At 33.7% G+C, this 26,427-nt stretch overlaps 1 protein-coding gene across 2 annotated transcripts in view; it reads right to left on the reverse strand.

Annotated features, from left to right (window-relative positions):
• The window catches only part of LOC140166107 (synaptotagmin-5-like), a 218,228-nt gene extending 192,339 nt beyond the window's left edge, over positions 1 to 25,889 (reverse strand). For both annotated transcript variants that reach the window (XM_072189495.1, XM_072189493.1), the window contains exon 1: positions 25,345 to 25,889. The gene's annotated coding sequence lies outside the window, so the exon portion shown is untranslated. The remainder of the gene's footprint in view (positions 1 to 25,344) is intronic.
• Between the last annotated feature and the right edge of the window lie 538 nt (positions 25,890 to 26,427).

The raw sequence follows: 26,427 nt of genomic DNA on the forward strand, positions 1-26,427 counted from the left end.
TTTAAAATGTTTTCAAACTGTTATTGTAAACTAAAACATTTATTGCCAAATATTATGTCAACACATAACATAATGTTAAAATATTTGTACCCAGCAAACACAGAAATGTTCTTAAAATGTTTTTTTTTTCAAAACGTTTTAATAAATTTAAATGTCGGGTTATATAAAGGTCATGATAACGTTTTTAAAACGTTATTACAAATATTTTGAGCACAATCATTTTTGCAAAATATTTTTTCAACCCCAAAATAACATTCTGTTTAGCAAGTTTTGTATCAAGTTTTCAAAAATGTTTTTGGAATGTTATTAAAACGTTTTTATACCCTTTATATAACCCGACATTTAAATGTTTTCTGTAAAACATTTTGTGTTTGCTGAGCAGTAGATAATCAAAAATGTTTTTTAATGTTATGAAAACGTTTTGTGTTTGCTGGGATGAGAAACAATTTAAATTTGACCAATGAACATAATCGTTTAGTACTGCTTCACAAAATACAAACCTGTTGATTGGTCAAAAAATGTAATAGTGACTGGACTGGGGTGTTCTTGTCGCTTGTTTTATTAAAAGAGAAGAGAACTTATTTCTGAAAATGTTGGTACTTAAAATTTAATTTATGCCACAAATAGAGATGAAACCGAGTCGTGCCAAGATCTCGATAAAATGTTACAGGAACACAAGCCAGGTGATATCAAGTCCATGTAATAAATAGTTATGACATCAAAATTTAATAATAGTATTTTTTTTAAATAATTACATTCTTGAGCAAAATGTATGAGATGGTTGCTCCAAGCGACTGAATGGAATTTCAGTCTCACACAATTAGTTGTAGATTTTTAATCGTATGGCAATCAATTAATTATATATTCATACTATTCAGATTGCGAAGATAGTTAATTGGAAAAGGTGGGAAACAGTTGTTATATGTATGAAACAATCTTCATGGAGGTGTTTTACAGAGTCGCAAAACATAATCTACATGGAGGTGTTTTATAGAGTCGCTGATATTAATGAAACTCGTACTATCTCGTACGTTGCCTTTTTTCTCTTTATGCATTATGGAAATTATGGGTGACAAACCCCGTTTCTATTCTGTTGAATCAGTTGCCGATATCAGCATTGGAGTTATTCATCTGGTTTTAAGTTACCTATAATATCAAAATATGTATTATTATTTTGAAATAAAGATGCCTTTTCTCTTTATGCATTATGAAAATTATGGGTGACAAACCCCGTTTCTATTCTGTTGAATCAGTTGCCGATATCAGCATTGGAGTTATTCATCTGGTTTTTAAGTTACCTATTATATCAAAATATGTATTATTATTTTGAAATAAAGATGCCTTTTCTCTTTATGCATTATGAAAATTATGGGTGACAAACCCCGTTTCTATTCTGTTGAATCAGTTGCCGATATCAGCATTGGAGTTATTCATCTGGTTTTAAGTTACCTATAATATCAAAATATGTATTATTATTTTGAAATAAAGATGCCTTTTCTCTTTATGCATTATGGAAATTATGGGTGACAAACCCCGTTTCTATTCTGTTGAATCAGTTGCCGATATCAGCATTGGAGTTATTCATCTGGTTTTAGTAAGTTACCTAATTTCAAAATATGTATATCATATTGAAATAAAGATGTGTACTTTACCACGCATTGGAAGCATATAATAGAGCTATCGCTGCCTATTTGACATAATGCATTTACGTGGAAATTATGGGTGACAAACCCCGTTTCTATTCTGTTGAATCAGTTGCCGATATCAGTATTGGAGTTATTCATCTGGTTTTAAGTTAACACATATCAAAATATGTATATTATTTTGAAATAAAGATGTGGATTTCACCACGCATTAGAGCATAGTAGAGCTATCACTGCCTATTTGGCATAATGCATTTAGGTGATTTAAAGTATTAAAGATGATATGATAATGGTGTTATATGATGAGGTAAATAGAGAAATATCCCTATATTTTAGTCTCTATATATTTTCTCAGGATATGGGATTAGCAATTAAAGAAACTTGACCCATGCTTTTCTGCATCATCGACTCTATATATTTCTCCAGTGAGAATTATGGTCTCCATTAAACACTAAATCTTCCTTTATCATATTTATAAAAGTATCTACGGTCGTTGCATACAGTTTTGCCGGTTAATCGACTTCGTTATTGGGTAAAGAAAGTATTTAAAGTGGAGTCCAAGTGGTAACAGCAAATATAATTTCTTAAGAAAATTAGTATTTGGCAAAGATGGAAAGTTAGCAAGCGAGTGATTTCCCACTCATAGAGCTGGCCCTTGTTAAATGTTCACTCACAACAAACACTGTTATTACGTCTAGAAGAGAGAACCGTAAAACATTTTAAAATGGAAACCGTTAAAATAATTAATTAAAATTAATTATTTTAACGGTTTCATTGTAGTACTCTGGTTTATTAACCACAGATGCTTCATACATTTATTTATCACTGACATGAATATACTACTATTTTAATCATTTTGAAGGTATGCATATTAGTCTATAACAGACAGTAGACAGTATCGCACCGTAATACACATGGGATGCTGGTTATTCTATCCCCTAGAGTATTACATCCCGCGTTGACAATCTTGTATATTCCTTGAAGTAAGTGAGTGAATATTAAAGTCTGTTTTTGTACATGGTATAGATAATGGTCCAATTAAAAGACATAATTACAATATGGTCATAGCAGAGATTTTACAGTTTTTACGGGGTTCTAATAGAAAAACTTGTTTATGTCATTCGTCAATTTGATATGTGTTCATAAAATACCGAAATATGTGTTTAGATGTGCTCCGGTCCAACATAATTGAGTGTGCTTTTATGCACGGCTCCGCTTACCAATCCAATGTTATAAACCTATAGATGTAGATTGCATTTCGCATGCAATCGGCCTTTCAAAACGATCACAATTGTATGTTAATATCTACATATGTGCGACTGCGAGTGGATTCACACACCATTCCAATATGGACTTACTCATCACTATTCCCTTAATATGAACACAAAAAAGGCAATAAAACCATCCTTAATCAATAAATTGTCCAAAAAATGCTATCATAATCACCCGCAATAAACAGTAAAGTTGCTACTGTGTGTTCAATATTAAGACCAAGATTGTATTAAAAGCTCTAAGATAAATAAAAAAAATGGTTCAAAAATCAAATATTATAAACGATCACACCGATTATCATCTAAATGCGCCAAACTCTTCAATAGATTATTGAGTAAAATTGGGTCACAAACCTAATTTCGCAGCGCAATTATCAAACACACTTATAATTCATTTATGCATCAATGAAGATAACATCGATGATTACAAATGCAAGGCAGAACGGCAGGACTTACAAGAACTTACTTACATGGCACATGCGTTTCTAAGTGCGTGTCTTACACTTTACAGAAATAATTAACTCACACGAAATGTGGTTTCCAATTTTAATAACATTCGCATTAATGTACGTAAATTGTGTTGCAAAATTATTGCAAACCACAAAAATCAATGTAATGCAGAATTTATAGAATTTAGAAACTACGATTAATACTACACCTATTACAATGCTATAAAATAAATTGAAACTTAGCAAATAATATTACAGTAAATTTGATTTAATTTAAAATTGCGGTCCATTTCAATGCGTATTTAGCAAAAATAAATAATACTTTAATTTCTGGTTTTTTTTATTAACGACGAGCAAGCTTACGTGTATAATCTTCACAGATGAATTTTAAAGAGTTACTGATATTAATGATACTTATACTTCCTTATCCAGAGATTTTGTAGATTATTTGTTAACATTTTCAAATAATACGTTGCATTTTCTCTTTATGCATTATGGTAATCACTGGCGACAAACCCCGTTTCTATTCTGTTGAATCACTCGCCAATATCAGCATTAGAGTTATTCGTGTGATTTAAGTTACCTGATATCAAAACAAGAATGAATTAGGGCGTAAGCATTGCCGATTTATCAATGCATATATCGCATAATGCATTAAATATTCTAACGGTGTTAGATGAGGAGATAAATTAAGAAGTATCCCTATCTTTAGTCTGTATATAGTTTTCTTATTTTATCCAGGGTATGGCGAGTAGCAATTAAAGAAACTTGACGCAAGCTCTTTTGCATCACTGACTCTATAATAATATCTCTAGTGAGAATTATGGTCTCCACTAAACATTAAAAAATACATCCTTTATGATAAGTATCTACAGTCGTTGCAGTTTTGCCGATCCGTCAAAGCAAGTAACTTTTTTAAAGAATGGATACGATAATTGCCACGTTTGTTTAGCAGTGCTACAATCCACGAAAAAAGGTTGGCACACTTTGCCTGTCTTTTGGTATATCTCTGCCCCCGCTCCCCCAATTCAATGTTGGACCAAGCCATGTTGTGAACAGGTCCGTGAGACACTCCAACATTGAACGATAGGGAGTGGGGAAGGGTGAGATACAGGGGGGAGTCTGTGCGTCACATATATCGCATGTATGTTTTACTATCCTCTCCAACTGTGATAGGGCACGTATTTCAATTAATTAGTACAGGTGTGCCAACTATTTTTTTTTCGCGGATTGTCCGAATCAATTCCAAAAATATACATCTAATTTCATATTTTGGCTTATAAAATAAAAACCATAAAAGGTATGGCCACCAAATTTTCAGAAAATACTCCTCACATTCATATCAATATATTAAAGTCATATTAATAAAAAATATTGTGAAATAAGGGATAAGTCAAAAGAATATTATATGATTGCCGATTATTTTCGTCTGTGCGTCACATATATCGCATGTATGTTTGACTATCCTCTCCAACTGTGATAGGGCACGTATTTCAATTAATTAGTACAGGTGTGCCAACTATTTTTTTCGCGGATTGTAGATACTAAATGGGAAAGTCATCAAGCTAGTGATTTCTCACCCATAGAGCTGTCCTTGGCGATATGACACTCACAAGAAACATTCTTTTTTACATCTAGGAGAAAGAACAATAAAACATAATGGTTTCCATTGTAGACGAATCAAGTTACTCTGAACCTTTGCCTAACAAGAGATTTTTAACTCGAGTCTCATTCTAACCACAGATGCGTCATGCATTTTGCATGAAGATGATATTGAAATCATTTTAAAGGTAGGTACATTAGACTGTAACAAAGCCCATATAGATGGCATCGCACAGTAATTAACATGGATTATGTCCCCCAGAATATAAGTCCCGTTTTGACAATTAACGTGAGCAAATGAGTGAATATAATTGTCTGTTTCTAAACAAGGGTATGGTTGAGCAAATACCAGTTTAAATCGTATAGCTAATTTTCCCATTAAATGATATAATAATTATATCATTTACAATATGGTCATAGCAGGGTTTTATGGTGTTCCCATAGAAAACTGCGTCATGTCATTCGTCAAATTCATATTTGTTTCCAAAATACCAAAATGATTTTTTTAGAAATGATAAGGCTCTAAATAATTAAATATGCCTTCATGTACCCGCGCCGCTTACCAATCCAATGTAATAAATTTAGATTGCAGTTTGCATTCATTCGATTCGATTCGTCGAGTTATAATTAAATTTCAACCTCGCCTGAAATTGTTGAATATAAAATTTAAAAAATCAGAATTGTACGTTAATACCTACATGTGTATATTATCATGATTATAATTAAGCAACACAGTAAGTAATATGGATTCCCTCATCATTATACGCTCAATATAATACAAAAAAGGATTTGTTATCATATACAATAAAATTTATAACTTCATAACTTAAAAGTAATATTGAAACTGCTGGCAAAACATTACAAGAAAAACAGTGGTAAAAAATGCTAAATTAAATTAATCATAACTCGACCAAGTTGGGAGAATCATTTGTACTATGCACTACCACCTCTAAGTTAAACAAAAAATGGTTCAAAAATCAAATATAAATGATCACACCGATAAGCATCAAACACCCGCCAAACACTTAAATAGGTTATTGGATAGGATCGGGTCGCAGACCTAATTTCGAAGTGCAATTTTCCAAAATACTTGTTATGCATTAAGGCATCAATGAAGATAGCATCGATGATTACAAATGCAAAGCAGAACGTATAGGACTTATTTACTTACAAGGCACATATTCAAACTTGCACCTCTTATCCCACCTAATTGAACTTTTGTTGGGCTTTGCTGTAAAAAAACATATTACAGCTTTGTACCTGCTGTATAATATTTCTACTGAAGATACTAAATAAATAGACAAGTATATTTCAGCATATTTTCTTCCACTCGTCTACAGTGGCTCGGTTCAAGTTTTGGTAATTCAATCAAGCAAATCCGAGTCCACAATAGGATGTTGTTAATTAAATTCCGAATTTAACAAAAGGAATTACAAGATAGATTAAGGCTTTGCGTTATCTTTTCCATCGTTCAAAATTAAGACTGTTTCACGCATCCAACCCTTCAACAGATCCTGTCTAGCAAGTCTCGAAATGGAATCGAACTAGAGACTTATGCCTCTGCCACTTAGAACTAATATGTCTGCCATTTTTAAACCGTTCCGGTTGAGTTTATTCGGTAGGGTCTAACACCACTGGAATAGTATGTTATGAGGATGACGCGTGTGTTACTAAAAGAGAAAAGACTTTATTTCTGGAAATTTGGTACTTAAAATAGCATTTTTGCAACAAATAGAGATGAAGCCGAGTTGCACTGAGACCTCGATATAATGTAACATGAATACAAGGCAGGTGAAATCATGTTCACGTTATAATCTTTATGACATCAAAAGTTAATAACCATTTATTTAAATAACTAACTATTCTTTTAAAATAATTTCATTCTTGAGCTAAATGAATTATATATCAGGAAATGCCTCAAAGGTAAATAAATGGTTGCTATCAGCGATTGAATGAAATACTAATGTCACAAAATAAGTTCTTAAGCCGTACGTTGTAGATTTTGAATATATTAATTATGTATTCATTCCATACAGTTGGCGAGGAAAGTTAATTGGGAAAGATGTGAAACATTTGTTATGTGTAGAAAATATAATCTTCATGGAAGTGTTTTATAGAGTTGTAGATATTAATTTATTCCATTTTCTAGAAACGTACTATCATGCAAAATCTGAGTCAACAATAGGGTGTTGTCAATCAAATTCCGAATTTAGCAAAGGGCATTACAAATGTTTTTCGTTTTCAAAATTGAGATGTTTCACGCATCCAACCACGTCAACAGATCCTGTCTAGCTTAAGTCTCAAACCTAACAACCGGATTTACAAAATAATTTTTGAATCGATTCAGGAAACCATACTTAATTAGGTAAGAGAAATCTTCCCCCGTACCATGAAATTATACTTTAACAAAGAATATTCCAGTTTGTTGTTCGAAAAAAGGTAATCTTCAACTCTATATTTTACTCGGGTCAACCACATAACTTGGGTGACAGAATGTTGTACGTGTTAAAATTATTATACAGTATACAGGGTGTAAACACGATGCTCATAATAATGATTGTATTCCTTTTGGAGGCACAAGCCATTGACATTTAAGCCCCAAACATGCCAAAGGGCTCAAGAAGTTAAGATTTGGTTCGCATTTCTGTAATATCGCAATGTAGTTCGTAGTTGCACATATTAATGCTTTACATCTATTTTTTAAATGAACATATGCATTACGGACAAAATTAGTTTAAAGTGAAGTTATAGGATTATTTATTTTAAGAAATATGCAGTAATATGTGTGTTGAGCATTCAGAACTAATGATTTTAAAATTTGTATTATTTAATAATATATACAAATACCCTTTAATTATAAATTTTATTCACATGCATGGACAGGACATAATTACAGCATAAGTGTGATAGTATTAATCTTTGGTGTCTCACTGCTGAAATTGAATTATTATATTAGACATTCATTTTCTCATTATTGATCAGTATTACTAGCATTTATTTTGTCCTAAATGAACCTATATACATAAAGGACCAAGTATCTGCAGATTGTTTTTCTTTTGTTGTTGTTGTTGTTGTTGTTGTTGTTGTTGTTGTTGTTGTTGTTGTTGTTGTTGTTGTTTTGTTAGATGAGGAAGAATTGCGCTGAACCCTCGATATAATGTAAGATAAATACGATGCAGGTGAAATCATCTTCTTCTCATACATCGTTATGACATCAAAATATGATAACTACATTTAAATACTTTTAAGTATACTAAAAAGTATTATTTAAGAAATAATTACATTCTTGAGGTCTAATTTATCAGGAAAAGCCCAAAGGTAAATAAATGGATGCTATAAGCGATTGATTGAAATTTCACAGTACCCAATATTTTTTTAACCCCAAAATTAATTAATTATGTATAATGTAGCTATGCTATAGTTGAAGAACATAGTTAATTGAAAAAGTGTGAGTTAGTTATGTATATAAAATATAATCTCCATGGTGGTGTTTTATACAGACGCAGATATTAATGAAATATACTTTCTTATCCATGCGCCTATAAGGGCAAAACAGAGGATTTGTTGAAATTTTCAAATAATACGTTATAATATCAAAACAAGATTATTATATTGAAATAGGCTAATAGGACGTATTATTTTACCACGTGCTAGAATCATAACCGATTTATCACCATCTATATCACATAATACATTTAGAGGTTTTAAAGTATTAAATATTCTGCACTAACGGTGTTAGATGAGGAGATAAATAAAGAAGAATCCCTATTTTTAGTCTGTATATAGTTTTCTTATTTTTTTCCAGGGTATGGCGAGTTGCAATTAAAGAAACTTGTCTCAGGTTCTTCTGCATCACTGACTCTATATAACATCTCCAGTAAGAATTATGGTCTCCACTAAACATCCTTTATAATAAGTGTCCAGGTCTTTGCAGAGTTGTTTTGCTGGTTATTTAACTTCGTTGTATGGTAAAGAAAGTAAAGTAGCAACAGCAAATGTAATTTTGTAAGAAAAACGGTATTTGGTAAATAGCCACTGGAATAGTATGGTATGAGGATGGCGCTTGTGTTACTAAAAGAGAAGAGAATTTCTTTCTGAAAATTTGCTACTTAAAATAGCATTTTACAACAAAATTGCACTAGACCTCGATATAATGTAACATGAATACAAGGCAGGTGAAATCATATTCATGTTATATTCTTTATGACATCAAAAATTAAAAACTATATATTTAAATAATTAACTATTCTTTTACAATAATTTCATTCTTGAGCTAAATTAATAATGTACTACCCCAAAGGTAACTAAATGGTTGCTATCAGCCACGAAATTAAATTTCAGTCTTACACAATTAGTTTGAACCACTACATTGTTCGTACGAAAAGCAATTAATTATGTATCCATTCCATACAATTGGCGAAGATTGTTAATTGGGAAAGGCGTGAAACATTTTGTTATGTGTAGAAAATAATAATCTTCATGGATGTGTTTTATAGAGTTGTAGATATTAATAAAACATACTTTCGCACCCATGTGCATATGAGCGCAAAACAGAAGATTTGTTAAAATATTCAAATAATACGTTCCATTTTCTCTTTATGCATTATGGAAATTATTGGTGACATACCCCGTTTCTATTCTGTTGAATCAGTTGCCGATATCAGCATTAGAGTTATTAATATGGTTTTAAGTTACCTAATATCAAAACAAGTATATAAAGGATGTGTATTTTACCATGCATTAGAAGCGTAGTGGATCTGTCACTGCCTTATATCGCACAATGCATTTAGGTGATTTGAAGTATATATTAAAGATTAACGGTGTTAGATGACAAGTTAAATAGAGAAGTATCCCTATTTTTAGCCTCTATATGTTTTTACTTCCTTTTTCCAGAGTATGATGAGTAGGAATTAAAGAAACTTGACCTAAGCTCGTCTGCATCACTGACTCTATATAATTCTCCAGTGAGAATTATGGTTTCCACTAAACACTAAAAAGAATACCTGAAAAGTTTCATCTGTAGGATTGTTCGTAATAATTATTTTATTTTTGATAGACAAATCCAGAGAATAAAACTCACGTTTCTTAGCTTTCGATAGCAGGGTATGCCATCTTGATCACATGGTTTTGTCGCCCCCTCTGCGAATCCATATTGCTTCGCGGATCTTTCTGGTGTGTTGATTTGAGTCCTTGTCCATGATTTTCGCCCCCTCCCAGTTGATAACATGGTTTTCTTGAGAAATGTGGTCAGTAATGGCGGACTTGTTTTGTTCTGTCAATGATTCTTTTCTTTTTGCTCTGGTGTAATTTCTGTTGCTTGTTATCTTCTCGGCGTCCTTTTGATGTTCTTTGTCTTGTTGCATTTTACCTGTTTCGCCCACATACATTTTGTCGCATCCTTTGCAATCCACTCTGTATACCACTTCACAAGTCTCGTTGGGATCCCGCTTATCTTTTGGATGCACTAGAAGGCTCGTTAACGTGTTGTGGGGTTTCATGGCAGTAGCGATCCGGTGTTTCCAGAAAATGCGTTGAAGCTTTTCTGAAAGTCCTTCAATGTATGGAATGACGACCATTCCTTTAGATGGATCGTTGTCTGATTTTTTGGTTTTTGTGTCTTTCTTAGCTTTGTTTTTCATTTGTTGTTTGACCTTTTCAATTGTCCATTTTGGGTAGCCGCAGTTTGCAAGGGCTATTTCTTATTCTTTCTTCCTCTTCCTTTTTGTCTTCGTCTTCAGTCATTATGTTGTGCATTCTATCTAAGAGTGTTCTTATTACGCCGAGTTTTTGGTGTAGAGGATGTTGTGAGGTAAAGTTCAAGTATTGGTCTTCCATCTTGTTTTCGAACGATCAGGGTGTCAAGGAATGGTATCTTTCTATCGTCCCCCTCTTCATGGGTGAATTTTATGTTTCCGGTGGGGTCTATGGAATTGAGGTGTTCGGTTAGCTGCTCGGTTGTGCCCTTTTGGATGATTTCGAGGACATCGTCGACATAACGCCGCCATAATTTTGGTTTGCAATCTAGTGGTGCGCTGACAATGGCCTGTTCTTCCAACCACTCCATATAAATGTTGGCGATTATGGCACTTACTGGGCTACCCATAGCTGTCCCGAAGCGTTGGCGATATATGTTGCCATTACTGACCACATTTCTCAAGAAAACCATGTTATCAACTGGGAGGGGGCGAAAATCATAGACAAGGACTCAAATCAACACACCAGAAAGATCCGCGAAGCAATATGGATTCGCAGAGGGGTCGACAAAACCATGAACAGGGACATTGGAATGTATTCTCTTGACCACGTATATGACTCACTGATTAAGCATACATCACATCGTAAGAACGAGACTACCAGTTCCCGCGGGAGATGCAGTGAGCCTGGATTTGTCTATCAAAAATAAAATAACTAAAAAGAATCATTCTCTTATAAAGTTTAGCCGGTTGGTCGACTTCGTTATTTGGTGAAGAAAGTAAAGTGGTAACATAAAATGTAATTTTGCAAAGAAAAATGGTATTTGGTAAAACAAATGATATACCGGTAGTCACGTTTGTCTAGCAATGCTCGTGGCAAAGTTGGCAAGCGAATGGATCCCCACCCAAGATCTGGCCCTGGGAAAATGGCCATTTGCAAAAAACATCATTTTAACGTCTTAGAATGAGAAACATTAAACAGATATTGTAGACAAAACCTGTTTACTCTGAACCTTTGGGTAAGTAGAGATTATTAACTCGTGTCTCTTTCTAACCACAAATGCTTCATGCATTTCTCTGCCACTAACATTAAGATATATTCAGATCATTTTGAAGGTATACGCATTTGTCTGCAACAGTCTCGATATAGACAGTAATATGGGATGCTGGTTGTTCTGTCCCCTAGAGTAAAACGTTCCTTATTAACAATGTTGTTCCGTGAAATGTATGAGTGAATATGTTGAGATTACAGGTATTGTTTTAGCCGCTGTCGTGCATCTATCGTCTCATATAATATGGACGACATCATTATTTTAAGTTATACAATGAGGCGAAGCAGAGTTGATTTATGCCAAACATAATGATGTCGCCCGTGTTATATGAGACTGTAGATGCAAGACAGTGGCTAAAACCAATACCTCTATTCTCATTCGTGAACACTTTAATTCAAATTCAAATATTAATCATAAGTATACCAAATTTTTATCAAAATTAAATACTACATTTTGCAAAGAATTACCTAGCGAATCAACCAGTCCCATTGTTGCTATACGCCTCCGATTGGTACAAATAGTTCTTAATACGCGTATCGCATCGACTCGGACTCGCTGAATCGTGCAACATCGTATCATGACTAAGATTGCAGAAACTTTCTCAAGTGTTTAAGAATATCGTATGTTTCTTAATATATGATATTGGGTGGTAGAGCAAATAAAAGTCTAAATCATATAATTTATTTTCCAAGATATGATTAATATTATGGTCAGAGCAAGGATTTTATGGGTTTCCAACAGAAAAACCGGTTCATGTCATTCATTTGATACTTGTTCCCAAAATATCGAAATATTTTTTTAGATATGATACAATAATTGAATATTCTTTCATTCACCAGCACCTCTTACCAATGCAATGCAATAAAACTGTAAATTTAGATTGCATTTTGCATTCATTCGACCCTTATACATCGAGTCATAATTAAATTTCAACCTCGCCTGAAGTTGTTAAATTTAAAACCAAAACGATCACAGTTGTATGTTAATGTCATCGACATATCACATTATGTATATTTATAAAGCAACACAGAGGATTCACTCTCCATTCCAATATGGAGTCACTCATCAATATTTGCTCAATAAGTATACAAAAAGCGATTTTCTTATTCAAGAAGCCCATGTTTTATCCATTAATAATATGTTTAAGAGTAAAATTGCAACTTCTGTTTAGCATTAGAAGAAAATCATTTGTTTAAAATATATACTTAAATACTAAAATAAATAATCAATAATAAAATTGCTACTGTAAGTTAATATTCTGAACAAGGTAGAGGAATCATTCGTATGATGATTGTATTATAAGATAAATCAAAAATGTTTCAAAAATCAAATATAAACAATCTCACCAATTAGTATCTCAAATCCGTCAACCATTTCAAGACTTTACTGAGTAAAATTAGGTCGCAAGCCTAATTTCGCAGCGTAATTTTCAAGCACACATGTCATGCATTAATATGCATCAATGAAGAGAGCATCGATGATTGTTAATGGCAGCACGTAGAACCTAGTTACGAGGCAGATGCGTTTCAAAGCAACTTTAAGGGTGTTTGTTATACTAACTCATATAAATACATTAATAATATATACTAACATTTGCATGTACGTAAATTCTGTTACAAAATGCTTGCAAACCACAAAAATGTATTTAATGCATTGGGGATACTATACCACAACTATTGTTTTTTTAAGTCCAGGTGTGCAATTCACATGAAAAATTGTGGACAAAATCTGATTGCTGTCCATTTCAATGGGTATTAAGCATAAGGCAAATAATACTTTGAGTTTTGTTTGCTATAACGACGAGCAATCAAGGGATGCCAGTAAATAAGGTTATCAGGCACGGTTGTTTGATGTAATGTAAAACTGTGTCATTTTAAAGAAAAGTTGAACAATGATGGCGCTACTTAACAACAATCCTGTTTGCATCTTTACAAGTGGTAGCCACTTGTATAATGGTATTTAGAACATCAGAAAAAGACAAACACATGGCAAGGACATTTTTTTAAAAACTTTTTATCATGGAATAAGTCATATTATTTGGCTCATTTAAATTTAAAATATATGTAAATAGCGCCCTCAACTTGCATTCAAATGTACAGTTTATAGAATAAAAATTAAAAATAGCTTAAAATAGCTTTGAAATATATTTCATTATTAGTGCGACAGCTGTTGGTATTGTCAAGGTTTAGAATTGAACATTATATAATGTTTTTTGTTAGAAAAATTAATAAATGATCACATCAAACAACCGTGTAGCCAAAATGGCGGCAAATGTTCAGTCAGGCCGGAAAACATTCAAACTTGCGCCCCTTATCTTGAAATGTCAAACCAGTATTAACGATAATATCACCGACGTGTTCCAAAAACCGGTGTTGATGTAAAAACATATTGCGGCTATGTATCTGCTGTATAACGTTGTTGTTGTTTTTGAATATGCTAAATAATTAAGCAAATTTGTTTTTCTTACAGTTGTCTACAGTGGCTCGGTTTAAGGTTTTGGTCCACAATAGGGCGTTGTCAATCAAATTTCCTAATTACAAAATAGATTCAGCCTTTGTGTTGTGTTCCATTTTTTACAATTGAGATGTTTCACGCATCCAACACTTCAACATATCTTGTCTATACTGTGGTTCGGTAGTGGCGTAGGTGCGTATTTCGCTGTACGCAGTATGGAACCGCACGGGTAAAGTTAATTGCGAAGTGCATACTCACACGCGTACAAGGGTAGTTTGTCTGCACGCTAACGGCGCATACGCGAAAAAACATTGACGTTACTACCAAATTTGATGTGAATCACAGTAAAGCAAATGCGGAACCTAACAACCGGAGTCACAAAAATGCATTTTTAATCGATTCTGTTTGTGTCATACATTCAGATATCCATAGTTATTTGGGTATGAAAAAATCTTCTCGATACCTTGAAATAATACAAAAAGGAATGTTGCAGTTTGCGGTTTAATATAAAAGAAAGCAAATTTGTAGAACCAGATTATTTTGTTAGGGCCTGCTTTTTTGAGACACCCAATATATACAACATTTGCTTGTTTGTTTTTTGGGTGTGTTTTTTTTTGCTATCTTAGAATGAAAAATCGTCACTTCACTTCATATTTTGACATGTTTAAATTTGGCTTTAAAAATTAGGGTTGCCAAATTAAATGTATCATATTACCTGATCATCTCATATGCAAAGAGCAATAGTAATTGTCATGGTCATGAACGATTTGGCTCGTAAAAGTCTCTTTTTTGTATGAAAAACAACGTCCGACAAATAATAGCCAGAACCACAGCCTGTAACAAGAGAACGCATATCATGATATTAATCGAACAGAGCAAAACTATACATGACGGACCAACTAAGAGGATATATGACCTTAGTAATTGAAGTACTTAATAATGCATTACACGATTTAAAAGGCATATGATGTTCATCATTAGCATGATAATCTGTGTTGTGTAGTGTATCTCTGTTGAAACCATTAATCAAAACACTTTTATTATATACGTAGCCGTAATGTTAAAGCAGATTCAAGCTAAAACTGGGCTACTTGTATGCCCTGTCCATTGCATTAAATAGGACTGAGCTATATTATCGAAGTCGCTAGCATGAAAAACGATTTGCTCATTCCGGAGGAACGTAAAAATCAACAAATCAGATTTTGGCACCTTTGTTAGTGTTATAGATGTCGAAAGACAAAGTAAGTGATTTACATGAATCTGTAATTTCCCTACCTAAGTAAAGAAATTAGCTACAAGTATTTTAATGTGGCTTCAACTTTGACAATACTACGGTTTTCCTCGTTTTGGTCACACTTTTCAATTCAAAAATATCTAATGATTTTAATTATTTATTTTTCACTTTTATGCAATTTATAAACAATTTCAATATTTTACACTTTTGTTGGGATCTCGGAATAAGCATTTAACTTTCACCAATTAACTGTATTAACATTACTAAATATTCATAACCTCATTAATAAACGCGATTCGTGCGATCCAATCATATTTTATTATTTGCGAAAACGCGAACGCAAATCGAGGTCATTAATATCTCACAATTGACCGCAAAATGCGTAATTGTTCCAATGTCGCACACAATTGACTTCTGCGTGCGCCGTATTGTGCGTCCAACAAACTGCGCGCGCGCTGGCTGCCGTATTTGGATTGCCCGCTGCCATATTTGCACAGATTCTGATACGCACTTTTGTTATTGGTCGTCTTGTTTTAGCCTGATCGATTTTGGGAAAGGGAAGATGTAAAAATAGTTTATTTTTACAAACTTTTGAGGAACATTTTGTGTTATTTTGTAAAGTTAAAAGATCAAGTTGACGGTTATGAATGAGGTTAATAACTTTGCATCGGTAATATGTCGGGCATTGTGAAAAATCTAAACATTTTGCTTTGGACCTCGGAATATCCCTCGGGGCTACGCCCTCGGATATTCCTCGGTTCAAAGGCAAAATGTTTAGATTTTCACAATGCCTCCAAATAACCGATGCGCAGTTATTAACCTCTAAAACAAAATACAAACCAGTCGATTGGACCAAAATTAATAGCGACTGGACTATTTTTTGGAAAAAACGTTTGTGTTAGTAAAAGCGAATATACTTTCTTTCCGCGAATTCTTCTGCAATCTGTAGAGATAAGTGGTGCAATGAGCCCTCAATATATAATGTAAACAAGAAATAGGCAGGTGATATCATGTTTATGTTATACATCGTCATGACGTCAAAATTTAATAACTATACTTAAATAATTAATTAGTTTAAATAAATTACATTATTGAGCTAAATGTATTAATAAAGCCTCAAAGGTAAATTAAATGGTTGCGGTTGCTATTCGCCACTAAATGAAATGTCAGTATCATAAAATTAGTTTTTTTAAATTTTTATGATCGTAGGGCAATCGATTAATTATGTATTCATGGTATAAAGTTGGCTAACATAGTTAATTTTAAAGGGTGTGAAACATTTGCTATGTGTAGCAAATATTATGTATAGGATAATGGCCAAGGATTAGAACGTGAGTGGCTAAGAATGGCCGTGGGCCGAGGCCGTAGGCCATTCTTAGCCACTCACGTTCTAATCCGCGACCATCTTTCGACTTAATACACACTTATGACGTCGCGCTATTGTTTTACCGCTCCATTATTTTCCACGAATGAAGTGTTATTGAAATTTGGTGCTCTTTACAAATTGATCAATTGCTCACACTGAATACACTATCAAATACACTAATAGAATGATCGTACTAGGCGCGGGTGAAAAATACACGGACTCAGCTTTATGTAAAATTTCTATAGAATTACCCATCATATCACGATCCAGGTGTTTAGTTTAAATCATCCGTAACCACGTTCTTGAATTATAAAGATCTAAAATGTTTGTTACCCAAATTGAATAAACGTAGATTCGTAAAATCATTAAAGTGATTAGAAGTACAATCAATAGTTCTTTATGCCCACTTCTAATGTGTTAACTATTGACATGATTGAAGTAGTTGCGTTTAGGTCTCTATTTTGCATAATAAAGAAAATTGGCAAAATGGTCATAGGTTAATATGAAATAGTTAAATGCAGATCATTGCAGTTTTGTACCTCAAGAAAGTTAGACCTGCCGCTATGCAATGATACTCTTCTCTATGAATCGAGTGTTCGATTTTGGACAACCTTGCAATTATGGACACTATTTATTTATCTTGGATACTAGTAATTATAATTTTGTGATGGAATCATTCCGAGGATATATATCGTTGATTCGCAGCAAGGACCTAAACCAGGTATGATTCTACTTTAAGCCGAAGTAAGGTACGAACATTTTAAATGTGTAAACTTTGTTTTATTTGGTTGGCCTTATTACAACCCATTTTACCTAGGCCTATTATGTCCCTGAACTTCGGCGGCAAAAAAACAACAAACAAACTTCGCCGCTTCCTACGCGAAATAAAAGCTTAACTTTCAGCCCCCCTCCCGAAATCAACTGGAGCGTCCCTAACATTATAATATTTAATTATCGGATAGGCCTACTGATCGATGTAAGTAAATATTCAAACATGCCAAAATACTATCAGATGAAACATCAGATGTACTAAAGTGAAATAAAAATTATACCGAAAATAGACCTACTGTGGCTTTTATCATTATTAAACATGCCCAAAGCAAACGATTTAAAAATAAACAGATACATAGGCCTAAATACATGATACATAATGTGTATTATGTAGCAATGTTGCCCAAAATGTAACAAATTAAACGTTGGTCCCAAGCCACTAAAAACGTATAAAAATATAAAGAACAAAAAAATGATATAAAAAACAGTAAGCGTAGAAAGAAAGGTCCAAATAATTTAAAGTTACGGGCTTACTAAGTGAAGCCTAAATGAGCATTTTCCAAAGTGAGCGTAAAAACACATCTTGCATAATAAGTATATACAACTTTTAACCTGCCCGTTTTGATCTTGCCTTACTTTTCACAGATTGCATTGTAAATTTATGTTTAAGGGCTCGGATAGCGACGTTTTCACGTGTAGGCCTATATATATATTTTTGTGGGACCTGAGAGCAAATCAGACACATCGAATTGGATTTTGAACACGAGGAATGTCCTTCTGATATCAAATAATTCTGATTTTTATTAAATTCGCGATATATACATTACACGTTTTATGGCAAATTATTAAAATTGTAAATTGTAAAAAAAAGTAAATTGTATAAATCTAACGATATGCACCTAAAGATTATAAAGTTGGGATGAACAGCTGTCCATCATATGAAAATTTTGACCTTCATTATTAAAGATATAGATTTTTTCCTCAAAACACTAAAAAATGTAGGTCTTTTTGGAAAAAATGTTTATGTTCAATATGAAAGGTCAAAATGTTCAATTCGGCTTTTCATCCCAGCTACATAGGCCTACAGTTTCATTACATATCATTTATTAGATTTATAAAGTTTACTTCGAGGACTGTTAAATTAAAAAATATGACATTTTAATAATTTGCCATAAAATTTGTATTATATCACGAATTTCACAAAATCAAAATTATTATTATTTTTTATATCAGAAGGACAATCCTCGTATTCAGCATGTAATTCGATATGTCTGATGTGCTCTCATGTCCCATAACAATAATGTGCAAATGTTGCTATCCGCTTCCTTAATTTATTGTATTAATGAAAATCATAGTTTTGTTGTTTTTCGTATCATTGTTTTGCATGAATGAAGTGATGATAACAATACTGCACTTTACGCAAATACGTGCTTTTCGAAAGTGCAATTGTTATTAACACTACATTCGTAAATGACAGTACTTTTTACCTAAAAAGTATTTGCTTTTCAGAAAAAAGAAAAGGCATTTACGAATGGCGTGTTATTAATCATCGCTCCATTCGTGGAACATAATGGAGCAGTAAAACAATAGCGCGACGTCATAGGTGTGTATTAACTTCATGGAAGTATTAGAGTTGCATATATTAAGAAAAGTCGTAACTTTGTACACTCTAAATTAGAAAGAATTAAAATTTAAATCTTAGTTGAGACTTGTAAATTTTTAAGTCTTTAAGATTTATTTTACGCGGGGTTTGATTTAAATTTTCTTTGGGATCGGGAAAAAGAAAATCTATTTTTAAATCTTTCGAAAGACTTAAACATTAAACCAATCACAACGCGATGGTGCGTGCACGTGATCAAATCGAAACGTTTTCCTGGACTGCTCAGCCGCCATCTTTCTTTTGCGATTTCGTGTGGTGGCGAGCGAATGAACGAATTTGTTTTGCAGAATGGCATCCCAGATGCTGTAATTGCCAATGTCAGTGACTATAACTTCCATGAAAAAGCTTACATTGTTGTGCACGAAGGGCCAATGTGAACATTATCTTCAATCGCCGAGGTAGTAGTCTGTGCTTCTGCTGTATAAGCTTACCTATACACATAATATAATTTATAAATGGGTAAGCTTATTTCCATGAAGGATCACACTCGGCCACTGCAGTGACACTGGAATTGTCACCGGCACTGCAGACTATTGCTTGAACTTTATGAAAGAAGTAGTCCTGACTTGGTATTACTGCCGTGAATAGACGTATTGCTTGATAAGAAGTCACACAGACTTGTATTTAATATCGATATTTAAATCCCCATAAAGATTTATATTATTTTGAAATAAATCCCAGATATGCTTAAAAGTAAATCTTAAAGGACTTGAATATTAAATGCAATGGACTTGCATTTTTTAATCCCTGTGGGACTGAAATTTATAAAACTTTGTAAAGACTTATTTTAATCCTATATTGATTGGTCCCTAACTACAGTCTCTGAAAGTTTTGAAAGTAAGTCTTTTGGATTTGAATTTAAATCCCTGTAATTTAGAGTGTATCCATGTGCATGAGCGCAAAACAGAGGATTTGTTAAAACTTTCAAATATTACGTTGCATTTTCTCTTTATGCATTATGGAAATCACAGGTGACAAACCCTTTTCTGTTCTATTGAATCAGTTGCCAATATCAGTATTAGAGTTATTCATCTGGTTTTAAGTTACCTAATATCAAAACAAGAATATGATAATGAAAGAGTAAGTATTATATCATCTCGCACTAGAAGCATAATTATCATGTAAATTTATATCGCATAAACATTTGAAGAATTAAAGATTCTGTAATAAAGGTGAGATAAATGAAGAAGTATCCATATTTTTAGTCTCTATATATTGTTATTGTTTTATCCAGGGTATGGAGAGTAGCAATTAAAGAAATTTGACCCAGGCTCTTTTGCATCACTGACTCTATATATTATCTCCAGTGAGAATTATGGTCTCCACTAAACACTGAAAAGAATCCTCCTTTATGATAAGCATCAATGGTCGTTGCATACAGTTTTGCCGGTTGGTCGCCTTTGTTGTTTGGTAAATCAAGTGTAAGGGTTTAATAAAATAAAATAATTTACTGACGTATAGATTTTCCGAAACGTAGACTTATTTTTCCGAAACGTAGACTTATTTTGCGAGGAAATCGGTTTCAATGTAAACAAAACCCGCCCCTTAAATGTACTTTGGAGGCTCTTTTTATTATAGTTCCTACATGAATGTACCTATTGTGATTTTTTTTCAAATTTGGACCTTCGTGTAGGTAGCTTTTCCTTTTTGTTAAGAATTAATAACAGTTTGAAAGTAATGATACATGTATTAATTAAAAAGAAAAGGTATTCTTGACCATTGCTAAAAGTTTAAAGTGACTTTCCTTTCAACTAACCTTGAATTTTCAATGTGTGACATACATCTTCATCAGAAGAAGTCCTATGATTATGATGTTGTGATAGACTTGCCGTTCTGTTGGCCATTGGCGACTTTTGGTGAACATTCCTTTGAGTATTCTTGATGATGATTTAGAATATTTCAATGATTGTACCTAATCCCAATGTTTCGAATTATGTCATGATTATAGCTGCTGATTGCTGTTGTTTCCTTGGTTTTCAAATTATTGGTAACACCAAGACCACTTAGAATTTGGGATGTATTTTATTTTATGTTGGGGGTGGGGGGGGGGTAAATACCAAGTCGGTAAACATGGTAAATACTGGTATTTACCCATTACCATACAGGGAACTTTAACTGAAGTGAAAGATCAGGAAATACTCCCGGGAAGTACTGGGACATGCAAATAAATATTGCATAATTAATATTTTACTTAGATAGCATAGTTAAAAAACAATAAAGTCGTAAACCACTCTTGTTAGAAGGGTAAAACAGGTAAAGGTAAAGGAGACGATCCTGTATAAACAATGATCGGAGTGCCCATCTCTCTTTCATTGGCGATTGGGCCAGACTCCTCCATGTAATGTTGCTATAGAGGGATCGCTACACCTCCTCCACAGCGATTACCTTCCCAGCATTTAAGAATGCCGGTACCCATTTATACACCTGGATGAAGAGGAGTAATCGAGATAAAGTGCCTTACTCAAGGGCACAACCCGCAACCTTCTGATTATGAGTCGGGCCCGTTCCGCTCGGCCACCGTGCTCCCTTAGAAGGGAAAGGTGTTTTTATTTGGTACAGTAAAATAATGTTTTGATCTTAGACTGTGTAAATCCTTATAACAGATACGCGTCACTCATAGGATCCAATAGAAACTTATTCATGTCATTTTTCAATTTGTTTCCAAAATACCGAAATACTTATTTTAGATATACTGAGGCCCAAAATAATTTAATGCGCTTTTATGCACCGGCGCCGCTAATACCCAATCCAATACATTGTAATAAAACTATAAATTAAGATTTCATTTCGCAAGCATTCGACCCTTATACGTCTAGTCATAATTAAATTCCAACCTCGCCTGAAGTTGTTACATTTAAATCCAAAACGATCACAGTTGTATGTTAATATCTACATATGTATTATTACAAAGTAACACATCGGATTCACACACCATTCCAATATGGATTCACTCATCAGTATTCGCTCAATATGAATACAAGAAGGGCTTTTTTGTACACCATAAACCAGTGCTTTATTCATTTCCATAAGAGTAGAATTGCAATTTCTGTTAAGCATTAGGGGAAAATCATTTGTCCAAACGATAAATTAAATCAATCATAATCCGACCAATTTGGAATAATTATTTTTACAAAGATGCACTCTCGGCTGTAAGATAAATCAAAAATAGTTCAAAAATCAAATATAAACGATCACACCGATTAGCATCAAACACCCGCCAAAACCCTTCAATAGGTTATTGGGAAAGAGTGGGTCGCAAACCTAATTTCGCAGCGCAATTTACGAACACACTTCTTAAGCATTTATGCATCAATGAAGATAGCATGGATTGTTAATGGCAGCACGTAGGACCTATTTACAAGGCAGATGTGTTGCAACGCAAATCTAAGAGCGTTTCTTACACTTTTCCAAAATAATATTAACTCACATGAAACGTGATTTTCATTTATGTATATAAACGTTTGCATCATTAATGTACGTGTGTTACAAAATGATTGCAAACCACAAAAATCAATTTAATGCATTGGGGATACTAGTATGCCTATTTATACCACAGCTATTGTTTCTGTAAGTCCAGTTGTGCAATTCCCATGAAAAATAGTGAACAAAATCTGAGTTAATTAATTAAGGTACGATTGCGTTTCATTTCAATGCGTATTTAGCATTGAACAAATAATACCTTGCTTTCTGTTTGTAATCACGACAAGAAATCAGGGGATGACAGTAAGTAAGGTAAAATGGCAGCAATGGTAACGTCAGGCCTGAAACATATACAACTTGAGCCCTTATACCACCTATTTGAACATAGGAAATGTTTCTCAAGTTCAAGCTATTACCAAGGTGAGGTGTTCCAAAAGCGGGCGTTGTTGTCAGAATATATGTCACAGCTGAGTACCTGTGTGTCATAGTTGTGGTGGTTGCGTAGCGGTACTGGCTCTGCATCGCAATCGGAGAGTTACGAGTTCGAGCCCCGGTGGTGCCATCGCGTTGTGCACTTGGGAAAGGCGGTTTACCTTTACTTGCTTCTCACTACCCAGGAGTGAAATTTTGAGCTGTTAGGATTATTGTACATTGAGCGCCTCCCAAAGGTATGAGCATGCCTTGGGTATTGTATGGCAACTGACATATTCTAACTACTAAAGCGATTTGATTCACGTGAAAGGCGCTGTTGTTTCTGAAGATGCTAAATAATTAAGCAATGTGTTTATTCTTACACTGGTCTATAGTGGCTAGCTTCAAGTTTTTGGTAATTTTCTCTATCAAATATCTGATCTTTTTGCAATTTATTCCGTTTTCCACAAACGTATTATCAGGTAATAGAGTCCACAATAGGGTGTTGTCAATCAAATTCCGAATGTAACAAACAAAATTACAAAGAAGTATATTTAGCCTTTGCGCAGTGTGATCCATGTTTCAAAATTGAGATGTTTCACGCATCCATTCTTTTCAACAGATTCTGTCTAGTAAGTCAGGAACCAAACAACAGGATTTACAAAATGCGTTTTGAATCGATTCTGTTTCTGCCTTATCAGAAAACCATTCTATTTTGGTATGAAAAAAAATCTTCACAGTACCTTGAAATTATACTTTTAAAAGGAATATTGCAGTTTGTTGTTCCATAAAAGAATAAACCCGCAACTCTATTATAACTCATTTCAACCACTGGTTGACATGACAACCACGTAACTTGTGTCACAAAATGTTGTACGTTAGTATTCAAATTATTTTATTAGGTCCTGTTTTTTTTATACACCCAGTATACAGGTTGCAAACATGATGCTCATAATAAATGATAGTATTCCTCTTGGAGCCACAAGCCATTGACATTCAAGCCCTGAGGGTCTCAAGAAGTTGAGATTTGGTGCGCATTTCTGGAATATCGCAATGTAGTTCGTAGTTGCTCATACTAATGTTTTACATTTATTTTCTGTACGTATGCATCACAAGCGTACGAGTTTAAAGTGAAAGTAAAAAGACATACCGTAGAGTTTTGTTTCGCTTTAATGCATATTGAGTATTCAGAACTAACGATGTTAACATTTGGGTTTAAAGTGAAGTAATAGCATACACCGTATGTATTTAAAATAATATACAATTATACAGGAATATAATTTCATTGACAAAATGTCGTCTCACTGTAATGTCGTCTCACTGTGGGTGTGTGATTTGTCAGAACAAAATAATGACATGCTAACATGTGTTTAATGATATATTAATACATTGTATTTAATAAGATGCAAGGATACGACATAATCACCGCGGTATCATTGATGGTATTAATTATACTTAGTAAAGTCTTTTTACGGAAATTCAATTATTTAATGACTATTGCATATATAATGCGTGTAATCCTGTACTCACTCAATGACCATTACGACTAGCATTAGTATTTTTCTTCTTCAAATAAGCTTAGAGATAAAGGACTAATTATTTTCAGATTGACAAATTTAGAATGGAAAATTCGTCCTACGTCTCGACTGTCTTTACATTTCGATATTTTGTTCAGATTGGCAACCACGATTCTAATGTACTCTTTCCAGACTAAAGATTTCCAAATGAAATGTGTTTGTTAGTAGGGGTGGGTGTGTGACTTGTGTAATGTTGGGTGTGTGGGGTTGGGTGTTTGTGGTCACTTCCGAATAAGAAAACCACTAACACCAGAAAGTCTCACAAAACACTTTAAATTCACATTGCATTACTTATTGGAGCTTCATACTCTTACCAAAACAAAAAAACAAATTGTAAACACCTGTTTATGGAAACTGTAAATCCCTTTATTTTAAGAACTTATTTCAAACATCTTCCAAATGTACCATTACAAAGAAGAAATATACACATGCTCCTTAAAATGTCTTGAATTTTTCATTAGTTGCTTTTAAGAAATCGTTAGCCGATAGGCAATTAAGAAAAAACTGTCCAATTTCATTAGTCTAGGTCGGTTGTCTCACCCGTAATTAATTGTCAATGTTTAATTATCTTTCCAAAGATATTACACACGTTCCCACAATGCTATGTTGTCTAATATTGTGTTAACCACTTGGCTTTACGTTGATAAATCGGTAACACGGATTAGAATTCCTTAATAAAAACGTTACAACATACAAATGCACAGACACACGAAACCACATCAAATTGAAATCGTAACTTACTGTTTTTGTCTATTCCGAAACCGAAACTGGTCTATCATCTTTAAACGGCTACATCGCCAGGTATATCTTGTCGTCTTATTACGCACTATCTACTTTTCAAGTTGTACAGTTGAAGCAAGAGTATATTTCCCCCTTCTCAAATATTCCTCTCACGTCGTACTCGCTACAATCCCACGATTTTCAGTTTAACACAGAAATCCCTTGGTTTGCCTGTATTACATTCCCGTTACATCGATCACAGAAAAGCGTATATATTATTGACTATGTCACACTGTGTGTTTTTTTACCACCACGTAAAATTGATAGCTATATGTGGCAGGCTTACACACGCACAATGAAGCAGTTAGTAGTTCCTGTTAAAAAATCCAAAAGAAAAATGACAAATTATGTATAAGTTCCAAGTATCAACACACAGTGGGTTCAATGATAACTCAGATAGCAAGACATGTGTACTCTGCACACTAGAGAACAGTGGTGTAGAAATTAAAGACAGTCCATGCTTTTGCAGCATAGCAAGCAAGCTAGCTGCGCAATCTAGTGATCCGCCACGACTCTCGGAGTACTAGGCACACAATCAATATTCATCAACATAAACTGCCCAGGGCGCGGTACATTTTCACGTTAGACTTGATGATGGGGACAAGGGCGAATGGTAGGTCAATCACTAAATTAAATCAAAACTTCTAACTACATGTCCTTTCCATGCATTTTTATTTACTTTGATTGCAGAATAACTATCACTGCCAAACGCTTGGTTTCCTCATTCGAATACAATTAAATGAGGAAGGTATAAAGTGAAAAGTCAATCTTTAGTTGCACTGGCATTGTGTAAAAGCGCGTTTTTGACTTTATGTTCTAAAAATGGCAGGAAGAAAGATGAATAAACGCCTGTTGAATCATGTATATCTGTACAATAGAAAGGATAAACATTTGCAACCAAAATCAACAATGAATATCTGTTCCAAAATTGTGGATTGTCCTGGGGATGTTTGAGGAGCCCCTACAAGTGCTACCTCCTAAATGGCGTAAGGCATAGAAAATTACGGTGATCCTAAATGGCGTAAACAGGGACATGTGCTAATT

The sequence above is a fragment of the Amphiura filiformis genome, chromosome 12, assembly GCF_039555335.1.
Source record: "Amphiura filiformis chromosome 12, Afil_fr2py, whole genome shotgun sequence".
NCBI classification, from domain to species: domain Eukaryota; kingdom Metazoa; phylum Echinodermata; class Ophiuroidea; order Amphilepidida; family Amphiuridae; genus Amphiura; species Amphiura filiformis.